At 45.8% G+C, this 24,914-nt stretch overlaps 1 long non-coding RNA gene across 6 annotated transcripts; it reads left to right on the top strand.

Moving 5' to 3' along the window:
* Nucleotides 1-192: 192 nt before the first annotated feature.
* On the top strand, nucleotides 193-24,914 carry LOC136023154 (uncharacterized). Of its 6 annotated transcripts, none has more exons than XR_010616498.1 (5): nucleotides 193-278; nucleotides 686-763; nucleotides 12,201-12,377; nucleotides 22,506-22,589; nucleotides 24,608-24,914. It is a non-coding gene; the product is annotated as an uncharacterized LOC136023154 (long non-coding RNA). The 6 variants fall into 6 exon arrangements; XR_010616499.1 differs by having other exon boundaries at nucleotides 211-300; XR_010616496.1 differs by having other exon boundaries at nucleotides 211-307.

Raw genomic sequence — 24,914 nt, 5'->3', positions numbered from 1 at the left:
ACCTCAGAAACCCCTGGAATGCCTCTTCACGGTATTTTTTAGCATTTCTAACTGTAAGCATCCCATTCCAACTCAAGAAAGCAGAGCTTTGCAGGCACCGTTTAAAGCAACAGACACATATTTAGCTGCTAATTCAATGACTCCTCACCTGTAACTGCCCATTAAAGAGCAAGCACTTCATGTAGTTCATATGCAATTGTTAGAAATCGCTCTGAGCAGCAGCTGCATTCAACTAAGCTCTGTTTTGTATGATGAGGGAAAGCATTAACCAGCAGCTGGTATGAAAGGGACCAGATCTGTGTATGCAGTTAAGAAGCTGTCTTTTTTTCTCTTTTGGAAACTCGTTATTTTAGTGCATGGCGGGGGGGGGGGGTTTTGTAAGTCTTAGTTTGACTTTTAAGAGTTTTACTGCTTGCTTGAGTGTTTGGGGTAGTGTGAGGGGGTAAAAGCTTCTACTGAGGTAGTTCTAATCACCTGAGCTGGTGGGATTGGCTGTGCTGAGCTGGTTTGCCCTATAGAGGAGAGCAAAGGGAAAGTATCTGCAAAACAGGAGAGTGTCTTAGAAGTAAGAATGTATTCATTTGATAGCAATATTTGCTGGTAGTTCTGTGGATGGTGTGTATCTTTGTGCGTGTTGCTCTGCCTTGCTGAGCTCTCTAATGTGTCTGTTGTGTTTTTATTTCAGTTGGAATTAGGGCTTCTCTTTGTGAAAAAGGAAGGTCCTGGTTGTTTGAAAACTGGCCAGGATCAACTGAGCAAGCAGGTAGGTAAGCAAATGGCTCACAGAAATATGTCCTGTGGCTGTGGGGTGATGCTAAGAATGAGCAGTTTAAAGTCAGGCAGGAGAGTGGAAGACAGGAGGCTCTTCTTGTCCAGGAGAGAAAACAAGTTCCCTGTTGCTGGTTTAGTTGTATTGGGCAAAAGTCAGTGTATTCAGTTTGAGTGTAAGCATGAGAGCACTGTTCAAGGATTGGAAGCTCAAGTGTGAGTAACCTTAGCTGAGGCATGAAGTAAAGATACTAACACTGGTATCTGACACTGCTAGGGTATGGCTGGTGAAAAAAAGTATGTTCCAAAGGTTACTAGAGACAGTTCTGCTCAGAACTTGAACCTTGCAGTTCTGTGAACCCAATGTCCCTGCTGAATTCTGGCTTTAGCTTCCACCTGTGTGCAGGGTGAGGAGTAAAAGGTGCAAGGTGCTTGATTTTAGCTCTTCAAGGTACACGTTTATTGAGTCCCTGTGTGAAACTGCTGATGAAGTGGACTTGCTGTGTGTGCTCTTAACACAGATAGGCCTGGAACTGAGGCGAAAGGTTTTGCCATAACAGTAACTCTTCTTCTTCTTCTTCATGTGAGCCATAATTGAGGCTTATTTGATGAAATGAGTTTAAAGACTCTTTTGTTCTGGTTTCCAAACATGCATTGAAATAAATCCTGTATACCTGTCAGGAACTTAATCCTTCCCTAAGCCTCAAGTATTTGTGCTAAGCAACCAGCCTGTGTGCAGGTAGAGTGTTATGCAGTGTAAGCAGTTACTCTGCTGGAGAAGGGGAGACTGACATCTCAAAAATGGACTTTAGATTGAATTACCATATGCTAAAGCCAGCCATAGATCAGGGTGCAAAATCAATACAGCTTGTAGGACAAAAAGCCGGTACTGAAATACAGTTCTAGCCAGCTAGGAAAATCAAATTTCCTCTCAAAGAAGAGTTGCTTGTGCATAAATAGGCAAATGTATAGAAATCTGTGAAATACTGCCTGGTTTTTATGAGGTAGAAACTACTCCAAGTGGAAAGTGTCCTGTCATCTGGAAGCGACTGAAAAGTGCACTAAAATAACAGGCTTCGAGAGATGAAGCTCTTGTGTAACTGAGAGAGTACTTTGTGCCAAGTAAGTGAGCTCTGTGCTGATTTGTGCCCCCTCTTTCGCAGCCTTCACCGCAGGCTGTGAGGTTGCTTTGGCTGTTGGTCAGAAACGATACCCCACAGCTTCCAGATCACCTTTCTGCACATGCAAACTGTGCAGTGACTGTTCTGCTCCCCAGAAATACAATGAAATTACCCGGCTTCCTGACAGAAGGGGTTTGGGTTGGAGCAGTGACTAAGAACGGGATTCCTCACAAGCCACAGGTGAAAGGTTTTGCCCATGGTACATTGCTGCTTTGGTTCTTGGGCCTATTTGTATTTACTTAAAAGCAACTTGCAATCCACACAGCTCCGTTTTCAGCTGCTGTGGCCTCAGTCTGCTCCAGTGTGGGCAATGTGACAGAGCTCCGCTCCTTAGGACTTGGGAGGCTGAGGTTGGTGTAGTCGCTCTTCCCTCTCAATCCTTGCTTCCTTCTTGTGAGTACTGAGCTGAGTGTTCCATGTAAATCTAGCAAAAAAACAGTGAGACTCTTCTTATTTCTAACTCCCTTGACTCTCCCTATTGTCTGTAGAAGTTACAAGTTGGGAATCTTCCGAACGCTTGGCTTAGCAATGTATTCTGTGTGGGTGACAAGCTTATGCCCTTGCTTTTCAGTTTCCAGTTTGAATACAGATTAGTCACTTGTGCAGAGCCTTTAATGAAGTCCTGGTCCTGTAGGGAATCTGGGAGGCATGCTGCATGGGATCTCTGCTACTTCTGCTGAAACTGTAACAAAGATGTCAAGGTCTTTATGGAGATCCATAGAAGAGGCTGAAATGGCTGGTGGAAGGACCTTTTACTTTAGGCTGCTTTCTTGCAGAGAGGGAGTTTGGGATTTTTTACAAATGAAGATCTTGTTGCATCTTTGCAGCCTTTTCTGGGATGTAGAAACCTGGTCTGAATTCATGCTCCTTGTTCTTTGTGCTTGCAGATACAAGGACCAATGTGCTGAGGAAGCTTGCAAGCCTGAGTGCTAGGGATGTTGAACTCTTTTGTAGGTCATGACAACTATTTCCCTGCCTTTAGTAGCTGTAATTATGACTGTCGTACTACGATGCAGATAGGTAACAGCCCCTATGTTTAGGCTCAGCGACAGGAATCGAATAAAGCATGAGAAATACCTATAGAAGCCTCTAAATAAGACTTCAGAGGGAACCTTCAGTTTCTTTCTTGACCTTTCAGAAGCCCCTTAGGAAACAGAATTTAGGTGCTTGATTTTAGGATCCAGATTTTGACTTTGTAGCCCTTTAAGCAGTAGTCAAAGCGTGCTCATGTTGCAGAACAGCAGCTGTGGATGAAACTGCATTGTTGAGATGAATGTTGCATGCAAGTGTGGCACTTACTGACAGGTTTTAATTGCCTTTTGAAGGACATTAGAGGTGGGGACCTGCATTTTCTCCTCCAAGGCACTTCATGAATAAATGCACATAACTCTGGAGGCTCTATACCTTAAGCAGTCAGAGCTTCGGTAAATGAACTGTATACTTTGTTCATCTGTGAATAGTAATTGAGTCCTGGACTGCATTTGTAGTGCTGAGAGTAATACAACTACCATGATGTATAATAATGCTTAAGAGCTCCAGGGAGGCTCATTTACATGATAGTGAGGGAAATGGTCTTGCCAGGAATAAGAATTAAGAGGCTGGTATTGTGTGAATTATAAAGTGGGTTTCAGGTGGGGAAGGGTATATGGGAAAAGGGTGAATAAAGGCATTAAAAATCGTTGTTAGGGTTAGGGTTAGGGTTAGGGTTAGGAAGATGGGTTGGCTTTTATTTCCCCTTTGACTGACTTGGAATAAGGGGGGGTCTATTTCTTAGCCTTTGGAGAACTGGGTGCTGCTTCTGGTTCTGCAAATCCTGACCATGGAGTCCTACTGAAGGGAAGCCCAGGTGTGTAAATCCAGTGGGAAATGCAGGCTGTTTCCAAGACTTCCTGTGGTCACATGATACTGCAAGACACCGGGATCTTCTCCTGCAGAACCTGGCCTCACCCAGCTTTCATCTGCTGAAAGATGAGTTCCGTCACTGCTGTCCTGAGTTGGAGGGGCTTCATTAGTGGCATAGTCCTTCGGGTGGCAACGTTGCCTCTTCCGTTGCCTCTTCCGTACTGGGGTGCAAACCCTTTCTAGGGAACCTTTGTGTCCTGTTTGAGTTCTAAACACTCTGTGAACGCTTTTGTTTAGATAAAGAAGTGTGAAACTTGGGTAGTTAAACCTTCCCAAAGGTAAAGTTGTGTGGGGCTCCTTGTTTAGTCCTCATTTTAGCATAACAGTGCCACAGGAAGGTTTCATGGCTTGCAGGCTATGGGATGGAGGAAAAACTTGGCTGGGTAAGAACCTGGTGAATTGAAGTGCCAGTGTGAGAAGCTCTTTGGGGAGTTGACATTTGGGAATCTAAAGGTAGGTATTTGCTCATGCTGATTTTTTCCAAATGACACTGAGGAGACGAGCTTCTACAGGGAATGATTTGTACCAGTCCTGCCTCAGCTTCAGTCTCTGACTGCAGAGTTTGGCTTCCTTAGCTGAAGTTAGCCCCTGTGAATGCTCCCAGAGGGGTGCTGAGTGGCCCTGAGCCTCTGGTCCATCACATTCATAAAACAGACTGAGATTCTGGGTAAGAGATGCTACTGGAAAGCTAAGTATTACTATTGCCATAAAGCTGATGTTAGGACATCTGTCTGTGTGAGGGGAATGTGCTCTGTGAGCATAAAGTGACTTTCCCACCCTTACAAGATTGCAGCTTTTACAGCTGCACTCCCCTTGTTTATAAAACATATAGGGCCAGCACCAGCATAATCTTGAGCTATGACTTGTCCCAGTCATCAACTGGAAGTTGCTGTAGTGATCTGGCCTGGCAAGTGGCTGATTTGGAGGTGGATGTGGGTATATCATGATGCCAGAACACCATGTGCTCTAATCAGGCTGCTTGCCCACAGGCATTTTAACCTTTCATTTACAAGTTGTGGGGCAAAGCAGTAACTGAGAAACCAGGCAGACACTCAGAGATGCTCAAGGGATCCCTAAGTGGCTTCAAACCCCAGAAGAGCAGGGGCAGACCTGATATGAGGCCTGCTTCTCTGTGCAGGTTTTGTTTCAGCTGTAGAGATGATCAGGTATAATGAGGTTCAGCAGCTCAACGTTTCTCCCATGAGGCTGTTACTGGAAGGGAGGTCACAACTGGGCCCTTGGCAGTATTCATTTCACTGTCATCTATTGCCTGAAGTGTCAAAGCTATCTACCAGAATCCAGGTGATACTCAGCCCAGTGATGGCTTTACTGCAGACATGAGGACAGGGTCCCAAGCTACGTTTGTGGTGTGCTCAGAACAGTTGGGAAAGCCCAGTCAAGGTCAGGTGCAGCCTCACCCTTTGGGAAGAGATAGCTGAAGGATTCTGCACTGATTCTACATGGGATTCTTTGTAGCCCTTGCTTGAACCGAGAGACATACTTCACACCGCAGCGATCGACTGCTTCGGGTGAGAGGGCACTTCCTAATGCCTGCTGTCACAAAAGCATTTCATGCTGTTGCTGCCCCCCCTGACTGTAAGGCGAGGGAAGCAGCAGGCTCACAGCTTGTGAAGGTGCTCAGCTCTGCAGAGGCTGTACTCCAGCAGATAGGCAGGGGTGCAGTCACACGTGCAAATGCCCTAACAGCTTAGAGACACGTGAAGCATTTGTCACTCCTCACAGCCATCCATGTCACTCCTAACAGGTTTATATCCTTGTCATCCTTTTCATGTCAGGAATAAATAGTTGGAGATAAGTGAGGGCAGCTTCCATGTCTTTTCAGAAAGCATTGTTGGGTGGGAGGAGAAAGGCATCTTTGATCCTGGCTGTATGTGCTGCCTGGTGTAAGCTGGTACCCCAGGGTAACTGTTCTTCTCCTGGGGCTGCTAACAAAAGTGCAGCAGGCTTTAATAAAACCCTCCCCTCATCCCTGGGAGCTGAATGCTGATGAGGCCCTACCTGAGCTGGTCCTGGTGCATCCTATGCCACATGCTAATGCCTCCAGTGCCGCCTATAAAGGGCAGCAAACATCCTCCTTGGGAAAAGGAGATGGGGACGTGGAAGGTCTGTCAGGCACTGCTGAGATGAATGAAACAACCCAGGCAATGGTAGGTCTCTAAACTTAGGTTACCATGTGTCTAGGCTAAAATGATGCTGTCCCTACATCAGCTTTGTACTGGTGTGAGTTGAGGTGCTGATGTGAAGACAGGGCAGGAATGATGATGCTGAGTGCCTTCTAGCTGAAAAAAACCTGCACTATTGCATCTGAACACCTCTCCAGCTGAGAGCCTGCCAGCCCTGTACCTATCTTCAGGATTTATGGATACTCTGGAGTTGGCTGGGAGACCTTGTGCTGCTGTGGCAGCCAGCCCTGACATAGGCTGCAGGTGCCAGGCTGGCACAGAGCTTGTGCCTGAGGGAATGGGGGGCTAAAATCCAATCTCATCCAGCTGACAAGTGCCTGCTTAAGCCAATTGCTTTGCAAGGACCAGCAGGCATCCCCATTGCCTTCCCTCTGTACTGTGCTAATGGGGTTGTACAAACATCCCTAATGGGATTGTACAAACATCCCCTCATTTGCAAGACCTGTTCTCCTACTTGGGTTCTCTCTCTTCAGTTCCTTGTTTTCATTCTTCTTCTCCGCAACTGTAATATGCTGGGATTTAGATCCCTTTGGACCTGATTCCAGTATCTGAAGGGGGCCTATAGGGATGCTGGGGAGGGACTCTTCGTCAGGGACTGTAGTGACAGGACAAGGGGTAACGGGTTAAAACTTAAACAGGGGAAGTTTAGATTGGATCTAAGGAGGAAATTCTTTCCTGTTAGGGTGGTGAGACACTGGAATCGGTTGCCCAGGGAGGTTGTGAGTGCTCCATCCCTGGCAGTGTTCAAGGCCAGGTTGGATGAAGCCCTGGGTGGGATGGTTTAGTGTGAGGTGTCCCTGCCCATGGCAGGGGGGTTGGAACTGGATGATCTTGAGGTCCTGTCCAGCCCTAACTATTCTATGATTCTATGATTCTAAAACAAATGTATCATAGAATTACAGAATAGATCACACTAGACCAATAGATACAGTATCACTGGTATCTAGGGCGTTTTGAAATCCTGAATGTTTTTCCTGTTTAATCTAAGCTTCTAGTGGGAAGTGTCCCTGCCCATGGCAGGGGTGTTGGAACTAGATGATCTTTAAGGTCCCTTTCAACCCAAACCATTCTGTGATTCTGTGACAGCTAAATTCTTCTAGGGATTTGCATGAGATGAAGCTGGGTAGCAGTTACATTGACATTAGTGTTGCCTGTTCTTTGTTTTAACTAATTTATGATTAAAGCTAGTAGTAAATTGGACCCCTTTGCTCCAGGAATATGGAATATACAGGTGTGTTGTGTACGATGAGGCTCAGAAATGGTGGCAAACGTGGCTGGTATGCAACTTGAGTGGGTCAGTACTTGCATGGGTGCTGAATGTTCCTTCTCTGCTGTGCTGGAGCAGGCCTGGCTTGAGCCAGAGCTCCTCTTTAGGGCCTTGCGTGGGCAAGGTTGTGGGCAGTAGTTTTGCAGGAAATAACCAGTGTTGCCTACTACATGCTGAAACACCTTCTGCCCCAATGCTGTAAGAACAGGAAATGCCAGTCTCCCTCTTAGCTGGGTCATGAGTAGCTTCTAGACAGAACTCAAAACCTGTGGATGCTGCACCTTCATTCTTATGCACACAAACCTGTCTTTCCTTCTGCTCAACATTGCATGGTCCAGTGAGCAGGACAGCAGCATCCCAGGGAGAAGGCAGCGTCATCCCAGCCCTCCGTTCTGCATGCTCTGGTAAAGTGTTTCTGTCACTAGAGAGGACAAGGGCTCCTGTCCCAGTCTCCTGCTCTCTCAGCATCATGCTTTGAGTTTTCCAGCAGAGCTGCCTGATGTGCTCCTTGGACCTTGAAGGATTTGTTCCACGTCAGGTGCAAGAATAAGCACAAGCTATGCCTTAAACTTTCCGAAGGATTCTCACAGGGATAATGGTGAAAAGCAGCTCAAGATAGGTTGGTGTCTCTGCTTTGCATGCCAGAGGGATAGCCCTTGTTATGGAGTTCCTGCTGGGATAACAGTGTTTTCAGGCAGATCGGATGATCTCATCTTCAGTCTTTCAGTGTCAGTGGTAGTAATGCTGCTGTTTGAGATCAGAACAACAGAAATGGCCAACATTGTGGAGGTGAAAAGATTGAAGATCATCTGTAGCAGTTCCTGTGACTTCTCTTGTTCTATGGAGGAGGAACAACCATTGCTCAGTACTGGCAGTGGTGCAGAGGCATGAAAAGGAATTAACCTGAGCGCTTTATTGTGCTGATCTTCATCCAAGCATCAGAAAACATTAGGCAAAGGTGACTGAGGAATATGTCTGTTTATAGCTGAGGAACCAAAAGGACATTACACTCCTAGATCTCTGGGGAGGAGAAGGTTTGGAGTGTGAGGACTAACCTGCTATGTAAGAACAATTTGGCCTCATGTAGTACCCTCCATGAGGGCTGCAGTAGGGCTCTGCATGGGGAGCGGTTTGTTTAGGAGCTGCAGGTCTGATGCTATGGAGGTCTCTTGTCTTCACTCCTCAAATGATGCACAAACTCCTCCCACACTGATCTAAGCACAGGTTCCTGCATGGTTTTTTGCAGTGAATGGCTGGAGCAGATGGGTCCCTGCAGCAGAAGTGGCTGGCTTTTATTTAGGCCACATAAAGAAAGAGTTCTCAGGCAGATGAGTCCCTTTCCTGGACAAGCTTTTTAGTTCTGTCACCTGAAGGTGGGTCTGTTTCTGGTCCATAGCTGCCAAATGGAGGTGATGTGTGCTTAACTTTCTGGGATGTATCATGTGGATATAGCTAGACTTTGAGGAATGCTTGATGCTGCAGGCAGCATTCTAACAGCTTCATGAGCTTTTGTGGTGATCTAGTTGGAAGTGCTCAGAGAGCTTCCAACACAGTTGTGCTTTTATATGGGCTTGTATCCAAAGGTTCAGTGCTTTTATATAGGCTTGTAGCCTAAACTCTGTGCAATGCAGTCGCTCTAGGAACATGGAGCTCTCTCTAGACCTGTATTTCTTCTTTAGCTGGTCAAGGAATGATGTCTTTAAAGGGGGTAGCTGTCGCAAAGCAAGCAGATAGTACCAAAGTAGGTCACTATAGGCGAAGGGCTCCATTACTTACCCCTAGGGTGAACCTCTGGTAATCTCTTGCTCCTCTGGCCTCATTGCTCATGGTCCAGCTGCTGCATGTAGTAAATGGGAACTGCAACTCATTGTATTGCTGGGCCTCTGCTCGCCCTCGGAAGTGGAACAGTGGAGAGGAAGCTTCACTCTGAGCTGTTCCACAGTGTTCCTATGGAAACTGCCGGCTCTCCAGCAGGTTTTCCAAAGGGCACAAGCTGTGGATGCCTTGGAGTGATTGTTACCTTCGCATGCTTCAGAAGCTTATCCCTGAGCACCAGCAGGTCTCTCCAGCAGTTGCCTTGGTGACTGCTTTTTCCATGCTGTTGGACTGTAATAGGCATGTTAGCAATGCTAAACAGTGCCTCTGCTCTGGCTGCTCTTGATGGAGTCTGCTCAAATCTTGGGGCCACAGGCTCGGGGGGTTGGGGGGGGCGGGGGCAGATTTTCTTCCTAAGGACTCCTTGGAGGCTTGATGTGCTGAGAAAGTTCTCCTAATGAATGAGGGCTTAAGGAATTGCTTCATGTCCTGAAGATGAGACACCTCACAGGACATCAGTTGAAAGTTGATCAGTAGCTTCTCTGGTGCCTTAAAAGGGTTAAATTCTTGTCTGGGTACCAGAAGCCTTATTTTGTCACTGTCACAAATGCTGCCCCATAAGGGCATTGGTATGCAACAAATCTTTCCCCTGTGATCCAATAAACTGCTTTTAGTCTGTTAGTTTTCCTCTGCTGGAGCTGGTTGCATGGTGTTAAGGGGCAGTGTAGGTGGTGGGTCTGAAACACTTAGAGATGGTCCTAAATGAAATGAACTTGCGTTCCTGCAGCTGCTGAATGGGAGCTTGAGTGTGGAGCAGGCAGATGGTCAGCAGTGCTTGGGCAGGATGAACACGTGATGCTCTCAATACAAGTAGCACTCCTGATGGGGCTGGCTCTGCAAGAAAATGCATGGAGAAACATATCCAGAGGTTCCATAGATTGTGCTAACCACAACAGTTACCACTGAGACTTCTTACTCTTCACAGGCTGCTTGATGTGATCTCTTCTGTATGGATAGAATTGTATACTGAAGTGTAGCATCCAGTAGGATAAATTATATTCATTGCAAGCATCAATTTTAACTGAAGTGAAGGGGAAGAAAGTGAAAAGACAGCTTTTCCCTTAAGACTACAGCAACCACTTAGGGAGAGTGCATGGCTCAGAGTTCTTGAGCTGCCATCTTCATTTAGTGACTGTGGGTAGCCAGGTGCTCACTGACCGGTCATTACGTACTTCCAGCAAGGAAGGGACACCACTTCCTCCCTGTAACATCCACTGGTTTAATGCTGTGTTACCGTTTGGGTTCCTGGGAAGGAAAAGTGGGAGGGAGGGTGCAAAGCTGCTGAGTCAGGAAGCACAGGTTGTTTAATTCACAGATATCCCCCCATGAGAGCACCCACAACTTCCTGGGAGGCTGCAGAGCACATTGAGATACAAGGGAGCAGGGAGAGAATGATGACAGCTTGTCTTCGTACTGCATGGAAGACTATGGAATTTCTCCAGGTAATTCATGCTGCCCTGTGCCTCGTGTCTGGTGGAAGTGCCTGAGGGCACCTGGATCAGGATAAAGTTTCCTTCCCTTTGAGGAGCTCCAGAAGGTTCCAGTCTCAGGCTGCGTGTGCATGGTCCGGTGCTGAACAGGACCAGAGCTTCTGGTGTGAGATGAATCTGACAACAGAAGTAAGAAATGGCTGTACTGTCAAACATATGAAGAGTGTATGGTGGAATACTTTTCCCATTGATGCCATGGTGAAAGGTGGGAATATTGTTTGAAGGGGCTTCTGCTGGTTAACTACACTATGTAATCAAACTGGGCTATATGCTTTTGGTGGAATGGTCATGAGTTACACTGCTGAGTAGCTTTGGAGTGGAAGTTGCAAGATGTTGGAATGCTTTTAAAAGGTAGTGAAGAGAAAGCTGTATCTATTTGAACACTGAGCTCAGTTGTTAAGATGGGGAAAACCAGGGTTAGGTAGAAATGAAGAAGGTTGTGGGAGCTCAGGGGTGGCTGCTGGATCTTACGCACAGTAGCAAATTGGGGCTTGCTTCGCTGGGTTCCTCCCTTACGGGGTTCTTTGTAAGTGCCCTTCTGCTGCCCATCCTGTGCCACCAGTCACTGCTGAAGTGACAGGGGCTGGAGCAGAGCTGGCTGCTCAGCCTAGGGTAGGGAAAGGTGTGCTTGGTGGTGGTGTACAAGAGGACTTGTACTTGGAGGGAGGAATGTCCTTCTGCTTTTTACTGGCTCTGAGAAAGCTTAATACTGGCAGGGCCCATTAATTTTTAATTTAGGTCTCTCTGCTGCACTGCTGTTGTGGTTTATGAGGATATTACACCAAAATGAAGGCCTGTAAAACAGAATTTGAAGGTTTGCAAAAGGCCCAGTCATTATGGATAATGTGCATGCTGAAGGAGAAGTGAGGGGGTATTTATAGCACACCTCACAATTGTTGTTTTATTGGGATGTCACCCTTACAGGCTGACTGCAAACTAAGGTGCAGTGGAAGCCAGCAATCCTCAGGCATTAATATATCAATATGAAGTGTTCAAACATGCTTTATTTCTACTGCTGCTTTTGTGTTTGAAATGGTTTCTTGTATCCCATCATTGATATGGCTTTATATATTATTGTGGGGAAGGGGATCATTCAGTACCACTACCACAGAACCCCACATACCTCACCGAAGGCAGAGCTGGGAAGTATCTTCAAACCACCCTTTGTGGTTCGCAGGGCTGCTGTTAATCCGTGCAGTTACTCCGGGTTTGTGCAGATACAGCAAATGCTAAAAGCATTTCCCTGCCTTGACTCTGCCAGCAGTTGGCAGTGGAGGTGAGCTGCAGCCTCTGTGCTTTGGGGGCAAAAGGAATTCTGGGCTCTAAATATTGCCTTAGAGGAGGAAGCTGAGACTCTCGGGCCTGGGGCTTGAAGGATGCTCCCTATAGGGAGCACTGGAGTGGGTTTTGGTCTGAAGCATGAATTCTGCTCCATGAAGCAGAGCAGCAAACCTCTTGCTGCAGTCTTGCTAGAGATAACACGATGCCTTCTGGCTACTCTTATCTTGTCCAGACTGAAGAGCAGGAGCTTTTTAAAGGATCTGCAAGCTGGGGAAAAGGAAGCTGTGCCATGGGGAAGAAGCGTTTTCCCATCCTGATTTGATGTGCCTGCTTGAGAGGTCAACAGAGATAGCGCTGCGAACACAGCTGGGCTCCAAAGAGCTATTGCTGCAGCGGCTTTGATGTGAAGGTATTTACATTCTGGCCACTCCTAACAGTTGCTTGCTCTCTGCAGTTAATTTCCTTTATTCATCTTGGACTCAGATGCTTCTGGGAATGTGGTGTTTTAACTTTCAGCTTCCTTGGGTTTGGTTTGTAGTGGGATAATTCAGGGTGGAAGGGGCCTCAGGAGTTCTCTAGCCCAAACTCCTGCTCAAAACTTTGTAGAGATTTCAGGATTTACCTGAGTAAAGAAGAAACCTTAAAGCTTACTGGCGATATCAAAACCTGTCTTCTAACCTTCACAGAGCACAGATTTCTCAAAGGGACATTTTTGATTCCCTCTGCTTCATTACAAACTGAGGGCAAAGTGTCAGTAAAATACTTGCTCAGATACTTTTAAGCTTTGGGGAAGGGAGCTTTGTAAGACCAGGAGGAAAACTCTACAGTCTTTGGAGTTATCTTGCACCTCCTGTGTGCCTATGTCCTGCAGGACGCAGCCTCTTGTGCAGAGCATGCAGGCTGATACAGCTTATTATATGGATACACACTTCTGAGCTAATCCCTTCTCTTCACGTGAGGATCTATAGTTTGTGTCAAGGCTGAGTTTTGCCTTCTCCACCTCAAGGTGGGAAAACAGCTGAATGTGGAAATGAGCGTTGGAGACGATGCTGTACAACTGGCTTACATGTTTGTAGGCAGCCTGAGGAACAAGTAACACAACTCGTGGCAAGCCTTGGTCTGTCTCGTGTGCTACCTTGAAGAGCTCAGCGTAAGAGCCAGCTCCAGCTGACTTGTTCTCACAAAGGTTTGCTGCCAGAGGGTGACTGATTTGGAGGGTTCCTGCATCATCTTACATCCCTGAAGCTTCCCTCCTTCCAAACCCCACAGGAAGATAATGAAAAGTTGATGAAGCACAGGAGGAAGTTCCTAGTCAGCAGACTGCAGTGGTGGGGAATCAGCTCTTCACAGCTCACTAACCTCTCCAGTGCTTAATAAATCCAGGAGATCTGTTCCAGGGTGCCCCTGCTGTCGAAGCAGACAGGCTGTACCCGCTGTCATCTTTCTTACAAGTGACCCTGCACAGCAGGACCAATTACCCAGCTAACAAAGTGGAGACAAGTGCCTCCTTTCAGCTGTCCTGGCCCCTGAGCTAAGGGTATCGTGGCTGCTGTGGCAATATTGCTTTGCATGACAGCAGGAGTGGTGTGATGAACTGGGGATTGGGTCTGTAGGCTTTTCTCCTCCTTTTTCTATAGATTTTCTTGGTTAATCATGTAACCTTGCATTGACAGCTTGAGGAATAGGCTTCTCTGAGCAGTCTCCCATGCTCTGGGAAATTGGCAGGTGTAAAATAGAGTAGGATCCTAAAGACAGGTTGGTAAAGGAGTTGTTGTGCATAAATATCGGAAGAACAAAGCAATGCCTTTTACAGGGGATGAACACAATGGGCTTTCCTATAAGCTTGCTTTTGAAGCTGTCCCACCTTCTCTGTGCAGGTGACTTTGTGTTTCAGTCCAAGAATTCATCTTTCAGCTGCTCCTTTGGTGATTGTCCCTGGCCACGAAGCTGTAGATGTGGGCAGATGAGGAGTTACAGAGCTGAGGCCCTTGCCAGGAAGGGGTACCTGGGGAGCTGGTGCAATCAGACAACTGATGTCCTAATCAGCCAGCCGGTGGCAGGAGGCCCAGTTGGCACCTCAGAAGTGATCTTGTGGATGAGTTGCTTGCTTCTCCAATGGGAAGACTCCCTGTGGAGTATGTGTACTCTAGAGTCCTAAAGGTCTGCTAAAGAGAAGTAAAGGTCTGGACAGGTTGGCTGCTTGTCCCTTTGGCTGGTGACCAGTATTCCAAGTTTGGAGTCCTTGGGTTTGAGTTCCTGTTTTTACAGCCTGGCTGTGTACGTACAATGATGAGAAGTGTGCCATCTTCTGCCAAGTTGGCTTGCGTATATGACCAAGTCATACCTGGGGCGAGAGCTTAGAAATGAGGCTTTGGTGCGGGACTGGCAGCTGAACTCCTTTATCCATACTGACTTGTTCAGGGATCTTGGGAAAATGGTGGTCCAGCTTCTTGCCTTGATTTGCTTCGTCTTGAATCACTGAAGTCTTTTTAATATGGAACAAGCTAGGGAGGATTCACAGGATGGCTTTTCTTCTTGTCCTAACCCAGGATGATTTTCTGTCCACAGAATGGGCACATTTAGTTCTGCGCTTTGCCTGTCAGGCTGGTGATTGATGACCATCTCTGTTCAAGCCCTCATTTCCTATGGCTCAGAAGTTACAGGTCAGAACAAAGCCACCTGAACACCTATGTTCTGAAGGACTGGATCCAAAGTGATTTATTAACTTGTGTAGGAAATGGCATTTGTGCCCTTCAGTGAGGTGAACTGTAACTTAGTAGAGCTGTGTGAGGGCATGCACCTTGAATGACAGCAGGAAGACACTGATTAGCATACAGAAGGCAAAAGCCTTTACACAGTGCAGATAATGCACATTGTAAACCAGTTACAATAACATTCACTGCAGCCATGAAAACAATTTTACAGCAGATTAAACACACTTAAGGAAAGGGAGAAGATGAGTGAGAAAGCAATACTGACACTAAATTAAGGTTCAGACAGCAGCAGAAAGAACAGGAGAAAATGTTCCACCTGTCCTAATGCTTCGCTTTCTCCTAGGCCAACTCTGGTGTTAAGCTTTGGGGTGCAGTTTGAATTGAGAAGTTTTATTGCTTTCTAAGATCATCCTTCTAAGTGAAAAACACTAGAACTGAGCTGTGCATTAACTTAAAACACTTGCATTGCTCTTGGACAGTGTGTTCTGTGGATTTGGTCTCCCTTCTCTGTTATGTCAAATAACCTGGGAGTGCTTGGGAGTGCTTGGGAGCATTGGAATCTGTGAAGCAAAAATGCCCTGATCACAGACATTTCAGTGGGACCATTGCCACCAGGATTGTGTGGTGGTTTTGAGGTGCATTATCAGCTGTGTGTGGTTTGGAATCTCTGTCAGTCCTGTACTGTTTGTGTCTATTATAGAAGTTCAGGCAAATGCTGGGTTTTGGTTCAAACAGGATGGTAACAGACTGCAGGAACAAAAGTATCCTGTGCTTAAAGGTGTTATAACTGTAGGGGATTGTAAACCACAACCTGTTTCCTGGATGATGCACCAGCTGCTGTTGTCCTCTCTAATGGCTGAACCACACAGGAATCAGCGGCTGTGATGCTAGTGGAGCACGTGCAGGTGATGGAGGCCTATGCTTTGCTGAAGGCTTTGAGCAAGTCCCCACTGTTGATTAAACTTGGGAGGTCAAACCTGTTTGCTTGAGCTGCTTGGCTGTGTCTATAGAATTCCCATTACTGAGCAATGCTTCTTGGCTTTTCCATGTGTGCGCAGGCTGATGGTGCAGGATTATCCATCTTCTGCAGCACAAACACCCTTGCTGAAAGGACTAATCTCTTTAGGAGTGGAAGATCATCTGATCATTAAACATGGTGTGCTTACAACCCACTTGGCAGCTCTGCTTAATTCAGCATGCAGGGGTCTGTCAGAACCTGTATTGATTCACTGGGATTGTTGGCATCCCTGTAGATATTAATCTTGTACATCTGACAAGCTCCTGGGCTACTGCAGAAGTCGTGAATGCTACAGTCTATGTGGTCTGCTTGACTTTGTGTAGATGTCCTGACTCTTCTCCTGTGAGCCTTTCCAGGTGGGTATCAGCACTATGACTAAGGTGGCTGCTCCAGTCTCTGCTAAGCAGATATGTAGCTCTTGTGTTAAAAAGAACTCTTTCTGTAGCTCTTGAACCTTTGGTGCCTATTCAGAGAACTTTGTGCCCCTGTTGCCTTGTGGCACTCATTTGTGGAAGGAATGCTTGGAACAGTTTGGATATATATCAGTGCCACCAAAAATTCCTAAGAGAAGTGAGGATGTCAGGGAGTGCCTGAGGAAGACTTTAGTTCAGAGGCTTGCTTGTGAATACCAGAAGACAGGAGGTGAAAGGTTCTCTGAGCTGCAAGAAGGTGCATCCCGGGTAAGTGTAGAGGAGCTGTACTGCTTGCTGTAAGCATGTTGGCTTGTAACTTGTCGTGGTTTAAACCCAACCACAAACCTCTTTTGCTCAAAATAATTATAAAAGAAATAACAAGAGGAAAGAATACAACACCTCAACACCAGCCGACCAATAACTCGCCCCACTCCCCCCAGCCGAGCACCGACCAATACCTCCTCCAACCCTGCAGTCCCTCTAGCCCTTCCGGGTAACTCCAAGTTACCTCCTGGGCATGACGTGCTGTGGTATGGAATACCTCTTTGGCTAGTTTGGGTCAGGTGTCCTGTCTCTGCTTCCTCCCGGCCTTCCCTCCTCCCTGGCAGAGCATGAGGCTCACAAAGTCCTTGGCCAGACCAAACATTCGAGCAGCAACTGAAAACATCAGCGTTATCAGCACTGTTTCCAGGCCAAAAGATCAAAACACAGCACTGCACTAGCTCCTAAGAAGGAGAAAACTGACTGCTGCTGCTCAAACCAGGACATAACTGCATGTCAGTGTTAATCAGCAGAGAAGTTCTCTGTGACTGGCCAGCCTCTGTCTTTATATTTGCATGTGTTTATGTAGGATGGCCCTGATGGAGCATTGCTCAAGTTCTAACTCTTGAAGGAGGAGAGGAGGTTAAATGAAAGCCAAGGAGCTGATTCAATCGAGATATTCTGGGGTTTTCCAGTCTGGCAGATTCATTTCCTTGCACAATGACAACTCAATGTATCTGAAGAGGTTAGGGGAAGAGTGATTTAGATCTTGTCCATTACCTGTCAACAAGTAGTGCTGCATACAGCAGAGGGGGGTGAATAGGTATCTCTCCTGTGTGATTCCCAATGAGAGCTACTACTTGTGCTTGGGTTTGACTCATGGGAGCTTCAGGAAAACTGGTAGGGAGAGGAACCTGTGGAGTGTATTCAGTGGTGCTTGTGGGTAAGGGTGACCAGTAGAACAGGCGGTTACACCGTACATCTTACTGCAGACACCAATCCCTGCAGCCACTGACAGAACTGACATGGTCCGATACCCCAGTATTAATCTCTATATGGCAGAGTTGTCTGAGTTAATCAGCTCCTAGCTCAAAGCAGATACCTGTATTTTTAAATTGGAAGATAGATGATAAAATAATTCCAAGTTTAAGGAACTTCTGTTTCCCTGTTAACAGAGTCGTATGTCTGTAATGAGTCATGGGGAGAGATTTAATATTTATTTGAGGGGATAATTCTAAACACCGTCTATAGGTGTTTAGAAGCAAGGAAGGGGAATTAGAGTAAAACACCTTCTATAGGTGTTTAGGACCTGATGTTGGAGGAGAGGCATGAAAGTTGGGAATAGTGTAGTTCTTGTAGCTTATCTTCTGACTTGCCCTCAGGATGTCGGCAAACCAGCTAAATCCTGGCAGGAAGAGCTATGGAAAGCACAGGAGTTCCCACTGGAATGTGTTTATCAGATTGTCCAGCAATGGCTATGCAAGTGTGCTGCTGGATCTGGGCTCAGCTAGTGGTGGGAACAGGAAATCTAGTGCTGCTGTAACCGGTCCCTCAGCTGGTGAAGGTCCATGCTGTGGTGTGACTTGGTTATAACTTATCTGCAGTTCACTTTATGGTTCTAGTGCTCTCTTCCTGTCCCTGTCTGGCCTTTGCTGCTTGACCTTTACTTGCCAGGCCTTAGGAATTCCATTTACTGTGTGGGAATAGACTTTTAATCTTGCCATGTTAATCCACGTGCACTGAGCTAGGCTGGAGCTTAGATGCAGCCCTAAACGCTGCCCTGTCATCTTGAAAGACTCACATTGGAGCTGATCCATTCTGTTCTGTCTGAATGCATTGAGCTTGCCTCCTAGCTCTTTGACAAGTCAGAGCTGTGGCAGTGCTGGGAGGCTGATTAATAAGTAGGGCTTGAAGTATTTTTCCAGGACTATTTTATGGGAATAGCTCTCAGTAATCAAGATATAAAGAGATCGTCTTTTGGTTGACTTCCTGATGAAATAAAATGCATCTTGTGCTCGGTGTTCTGAGGATGTAAAACTTGTTTACAGTGGGTGGAGGTTGTGTTGTATGTGCAGCTTTACTTCTACAGTGTTTAGGGACTGAATGTTAATAGAAAACCAGCTTTAAATAGTCAATGGCATAATACAAATCAGTGTCAGGGTTTGGAGGGGTGTGCATGGGACTTATATTGAAGATGCCATAAAAAAGACATCTTAGAGGGTTCTGGATTGTGTCAGCCTACTAAAATGCCCAGAATTTGTTGTAGAGACTATCTCAGTGCAGGTTAGCAGATGATTTCTCCTGTACTCTTAGTAGTCTCCTATGGAATGAGCCCTGTAGGAAACCAGCCCTTCCACTGGGATCATAGAACAAGTTGGGGTTGGAAAGGACGTTAAGATCATCTAGTCCACAGGGAATTTAGTGTTGAAGAACTGTTCCCTGCTGCATTTGGGTGCTGCCAGCAGCACGTGGGCTAAGGAGAGAATGTGGCATGTGAGGAATATGTAAGTAAGAAGCAGTTGTTCTCTTGCCTTGGGAATCTTTGCTAAGCACAGCTGTGAGCCCACAGGGTTTCTTAGCTGACAGCCTATTTTGCAGTTGTTCTCCCTTAGCATGTGCTTACAGTTCATGAGTGATGCTGAGAACTCTCATTTCATCTGGTGATCTCAAATACTGGAATCATGGGCTAACCTTACCTCCAGAGAAATGCTCCCAATTCAGTGGCAAAAAATGACATTACAGAAGAAACTGGCTGGTAAGAAGGTGGTGGCTTAGGTGGGAAAGGTGTTTCCATGCTCTTTAGCCTGTCCTATGGCTGTTACTGTCCTGTGCTGTAGAATGGTGCTGTGTCTGTGCACAAAGGATGTTACATAGCCTGTGTATGTCTCCAAAGCAGATGTTAAACAATTGTCCTGTTTTCTTAGTGAGGTTTAGATTTTTTCTTGTTCAACCCCAACTTTTCCAATGAGGAGACCAGAAATGAGACCATTTGAGGGGCTGTAGGTTAAGAGTAAATAAAAAAGCAGAACACACGTATCTGGTTTTATCCTCTGAGTATTTGGAGGATGATAGGGTGCCAAGATACCAAGTAGCACAAAAATGGAGAGTGGAATTTAGGGTCTGGGGGCACAGAACAAGATGTTCTGTGCTGGTGGCTCCTTCCAGCATGGCAAAGAAAAGTCAGTCTGGCCATGTATGGCTGGAAGGGGTCTCTCTCCGGTACCTTATGTATATGGTGTATACATATATATATGGCATCGCTTTGTGTATACATATATATATGACATCGCTCAGTTAGTGAGCCTGAGCAGTTTGGCAGAGCTGAGGGGGATTTATTTACATGCAGTTTTATTTTCAGCCTTCTTCCTGTTTTGACACCTCTTGGCAATTTTCCTAAGTGCTTAAACTGCATGTTACTGTGAAGCATGTTTTTAAGCAGCTCCATGTTTAAATTGGGTAACGCTTATTTACTGTTTGACTCCTGGCTCTGACAGCATTCCTTCCTCTGACGGATTTCTGCTAAATGAGTTATTTCCCCCACTTGCATCTTCTTTTCCATTTCCTTCCCTTTCTGTGGGTGTCAGTCACAGCTCGTGAGGCAAAGGACGTTTTTAGAAGGCAAATGTTGCTTGACACTGTGTGTGTGATCGAAGGGGCAGAAAACAGAAGGTGGCTGAGGAGAACCTCGCAGCTTTTAGTGGCTGACTGGCACAGGCAGCTGAATGAGAACTCTATTTCATTTACCCTCTTGTTTTCCAATAGGAGAGGCTGCAATGATAGGCATGTGCCCAAGTAATGGTATCTCTAGGAAGAGGCTTCAGGTTGCCAATGATAAATAGCTTTAATGCAATGAGCTTCTCCATACCTGCACTCTATACTTCTCATCCACAGGTTTGCTCATCCTCTGCTCTATCAGTAGACTAGTTTTTATGTAAGGAAAACTGGTTGCATTGCTTGGAGATGATTTCTCCCCAGAGTGCTATGAGGACTTACTCTTCATGCCAACCTCTCTCTTATTGTGAAACAGCTTATTTTGCACTGCCTGAACTGAATTCCTCTAGTCTTAATTCAAAGATGTGTGTTACCTAGCTCAGGCAAAAGTACACACATAGTAAGTCATGTTTGTTAAATGGATGAAATAAAACAAACGGGAGTTCTCAGTGCTGTGTGAGACTTTGTCCTCTAAATTGCTGCCTTCTGCCTGCATAGTTCCAAATGCTAAGTGAAAAATACTGTATATTGACTTCTGGAGCACAGACTCTCTCATCTGAGTCCTGTCTTTGTTCTCAGCTCTTTCTCCTCCTATGAAACACTTAGAAAGGCATTGTCAGGCTCAGAAACATCTTGAGATAAGGTTGGGTCTCTCAGAGAGGCAGACAGATGACATCCCTGTGCCTGAGAATGAAAGCTGGCTGACATGGAACCTGACCTACTGTCCCGTTTTGGGCTGATATTGTCTGCTGGTGGCTGAGGCATACTTAGAATTGTAATTCAGATGATGCCTGGTTTGTGTTCTTGCACACAATATCTTTATAGCCTAATCACTGCTTGAGTGTTGCTTAGCAATCCGTTTCTAGAGTGCTGCATGGACCTGGGATCTTGTAAAGCTTTCTAGGCCTCCAGAAATAAAAAACCTGAGCAGAAGGAAAAGCTTTAAACCAGCTCCACAAACCCCAGATTTGAGTTCTTTGAGCTTGGTGGAACAGAGCTTAACCTCCATACTTGAGGTTGGGGTGTTTCCAAGCAGAGTGTGGAGAGCAGGGGTGAGGGTGATGCTCCTTTGTATGGTGATGCTGTTGTGATTGAAAGCTTGGAGTTGGTGAGTGGTGACCCTGAGAACTCCCCTCTTAAAGCTCCTGGTCACAAAGGGCTTCTGGCCTAGACCTCTCTTTGTGGGCTGTGAGGCCAGGTCAGAGCAGTGCAGCTTCCTCCTGCTGAGCTGCTGCAGTGTGAGCTGGTTCCATCGATGAGCTGCTTGGTGTCGGGATGGGCAGCAGAAAACCCTCCAAGGACCTTGCCTGGATGGGTGAGGACAGTGCCTTCTTTCCATCAAAAGCAGTTTTATCTCTTTAACACTGCTTTGCTGAGCAGAAAACTATTCCAAGCCAAGGGAAACAGGGCTCCTTTGGTAATTGGAAGTTTGCTTCCAAACAATCCATAACAAATGCCATAAAGTACCAATCTATTCAGAGAATTAATTGGAGACACTTAGGAGAAATTAATAATGAATGCTCAAGTGAGAGTTTCCTTTTGAGCTTTGCATCAAGAACACCAAGGCAAAGTAAACAGCAGAGGAATTAGAGTAAAGCAGACAAACTGTGTGGGGAAAATTAAGCATGCAAAGTAGGAAAGTGCATAAATCTGCATGTTATTAATTGGGGGAGAGTTCCTGAAATTATCATATGGGCTGAATATTAAGTGTAATCAACACAAAAACGAAATGGAGAGGTGCTATTTGGGGGAAGATGGTACAGCAAAAGCAAGTTTGGATTAGAAACCTCTTAAACATGCACCTATTGTTTTGCCTCCTACAGCCCAGGGTTTGTCATAAGGTATTTTAGCTTGGAAACAAGCAATTCACCTTCTGGCTCATTTCTGTGCACGCTGAAAACGGCTTCTTCAGGCCATGGTATCTCTGCTGCTGGAATTTGGGGTCTGTTTTTCAGGTGTTTAAAGCACTTGGAAGGAGATGATGTGAACAGTGCATTTTACAGAGGATCTCCTCTTAGAATTAGTGATGAACAAAGGACTAGAGGATGTTTGGAAGGAATTTGGGTAAACCTGGATGTTTAGCACGCACCGCTTCATCTCAGGGCTTGGGTAGTACTGTCAGACGGAGGACACCTGAAGCACAGGCTGCATTCTATAGCCTTCCTATATGCTGCTGTTACCTTGACTGATGTCATTGGGTGTCCTGGAAATGCTGGAGAACATAGTTGGTAACACTAAAATCGGCTGAATCTTAACTGATGGCTCTTAAATGAGTTGTAAAATTGCTCTGTCAGTTGTTAGTGCAGTAAAGTCATTTGATCTTCATCAGCCTGGCTGAGGAGTTAGCTACAAAAGCACCAGCTTAGGAGCTGTTCCTGCATTTTCTTCTCATACATCTCTTTCTTTTCTTCCTCCTTCAGGCACAAAGGTGTTTACTGAAATGCCCAAGGACTTGGATTTATTTCCAACCCATCACTTGGTGATAAACTTCCATTATTCATAAGGTAGCTTCTTCCACTTTATCTTTTGCAAATAGTGTTCTTCGGGAGCATGTTATGAGCTATCCAGTAATGAAACTCTTGTGCTCAGAATTACTTGCAGCTTGCTGCTGTTAAGAAGAGTCTGTGAAATTGGTCCTACCTTAATTCTTGTGTGCTGAAGTTTGTCAAGGGTTTAGCTTTGCCCTCTGGAAATGCAACAGAGGGGTTCTGTGTTACTGCTCATAATACAGGCTGGGAGATGGCCGTCTAAAACTGGGAGTCATACCAAGGTCTTCTGTGCATCCAAAGCCAAAAGTCCCTCCAGAGTGGCCGGAAAGTCTGGAGAGAGCTGTCTCACCAATGCTTTTAGTGCTGGGATACAAAGCTGTGTTGGTTCTCTCTGGCCTGGAGACATGCATCCTGCAAGTATCTGAACCATCTTGGTTCCTGTATTGTCAGCTTGGGTTGGGGGGAAGATGTGGAGTGTCACCTTCAGAGCAACTGGTGTCTGAAAGGATAACACCGGCCTGTAGCTGTTGGAGCTGTAATGACTTTGAAATCATGTTGTATTTTATATTCTGTGATTTTGAGTGTCCTTCTCCTGTGTTGCATTTGAGAGAATACCCTTGAGATGCTGCTGACCAGATCCTTGTTATGCTGTTCTCGATTAATGGCATCATCTCCTTCCCTTGATGTCAATGTATGTTTGTGTTGCATAGCTTGCCAGTCTCAATGCTCAGGCTGGAATTGTCACAAGGAATGCAGTGTAAGTAAGAAGCTATTTAAGGAGCTATAGTGCAGCAAAGCAAATGGCAAATGCCTGCTTCTGTGCTTTCTCATACTGGTATTAAATCCCCACATAGTATGTGTTTGTTCCAATTAAGTTTGAAGTATCACTTACATTATTCTCAAGCATGGATCTAAAAACTAAACTTGCCAAATACATGGCTTGACTGAACTGTTAAAGGAAAATCTTTGGGGCTTTCTGCATTTCCCTGGAAAAATTGCTCTGGAGAAGTATTATAATGGATGAAACAGGAAATTAATGTGTGGCTGTGTTAGAGTAAGTGTGAAGAGATGAAATTCCTGCTGCCTCACATTTTATTATGAGCTTGAAATATGGTATTGTTAAGATGTTAAGGCAAGTGACAACAGGATTTCTGAACAGGCTTCAGGGAGGATGGGGAATAGAGATGGGAAAGAATCCAAAAGGGACCTTTCTTATTGGCAGCATTCAGTTGTGCACTTGCTCTCCCCTTTTCCAGCCCTGTCTGTCTGGTTCAGAATGGATATCCTGCTTGTTGCTCCATCTCCTCATGGGCATCCAAGAGCTCTGGGGTGGCATTCAAAGTGGTGATTATTTATGCAAGGAGAAGTTTCTAATTGATACCTTGTTGGGCAGCGACTCCCCTTAAAAGAAATGATGGGGACTGCTAATGGAAAGAAGTTACAGTCCCTTTACAAATCAATCCACTTGAACCAGAACACCTCTGACAGGAATAGAATTGTTCTTCCTGGAAAGGTTTTATGTACATCCAACAGGAATGGCAGCACCAGCTGAGGTGAGTCAAGTTTGCAGGCTGATGAGAGTTACCTGACATCTCTGAGTCAAGCTTTCACTAGACCAGCCCTGTTTTCTCTCTACACATAGCACCAAATTGGCACGAGGTATGATAGTACCTATTCCTACTGAGGTTTCCAAGTGCTTCAGTGTCACTCTAAAATGTAAAACATCATGTGTGAGGACAGGGAGAGGAGACAGTGTGTGCAGAAGACATGCTGGAACAAAGACAGGGCCTGGTAAGCAGCTGACAGTGCTGTCAAGTCATCCCTGTATCAGCATAACTGGTTGCTGGTGACACCCTTGGATATATGTCCCCCTCTGAGGGACTGTGCATTGCTAGTGGCACCTACCAGCTGGTGTGGTATAACCAAGATGGGAGTCATGACAAACCTCACCCTTAAGTTCACAATGAGCTGTAAAACCCCACTGCAGAGATGCCTCTCATCTTCTGAGATTCACTTTGCTCTCTGAATTCCAGGCATGAAGAACAATGCAAAGGCAGAAGTTGAGCTGTCGTCATGCTGGCAGCACAACTTTGAGAAGACACCTCTGAGCCTTTGGAGGTGGTGGACCTGGAACCTTGCTCTACAGTATTCTTGAGGGAATGAAGGAATACTGCCACAGCACAGGCTTATGGAAGAGTTGATGTGTAAGAGGTAAAATGTGTTATTTACAGCCTGCTCTAAGGCTTTGTGAGATGAGTGTTGGAAGCTCAAGTGCTCTCTCCATGTGCCCTATTTTTTGACCAGTAGCAGGAAGAAAGAATAAAGTAGGTTTTTCCAAGA

This window comes from Lathamus discolor, chromosome 17 (genome assembly GCF_037157495.1).
Source record: "Lathamus discolor isolate bLatDis1 chromosome 17, bLatDis1.hap1, whole genome shotgun sequence".
Taxonomy (NCBI): Eukaryota; Metazoa; Chordata; class Aves; order Psittaciformes; family Psittacidae; genus Lathamus; species Lathamus discolor.
Note: the sequence above shows the minus strand (reverse complement) of the source record. Positions and strands in the feature narration are given on the sequence as shown.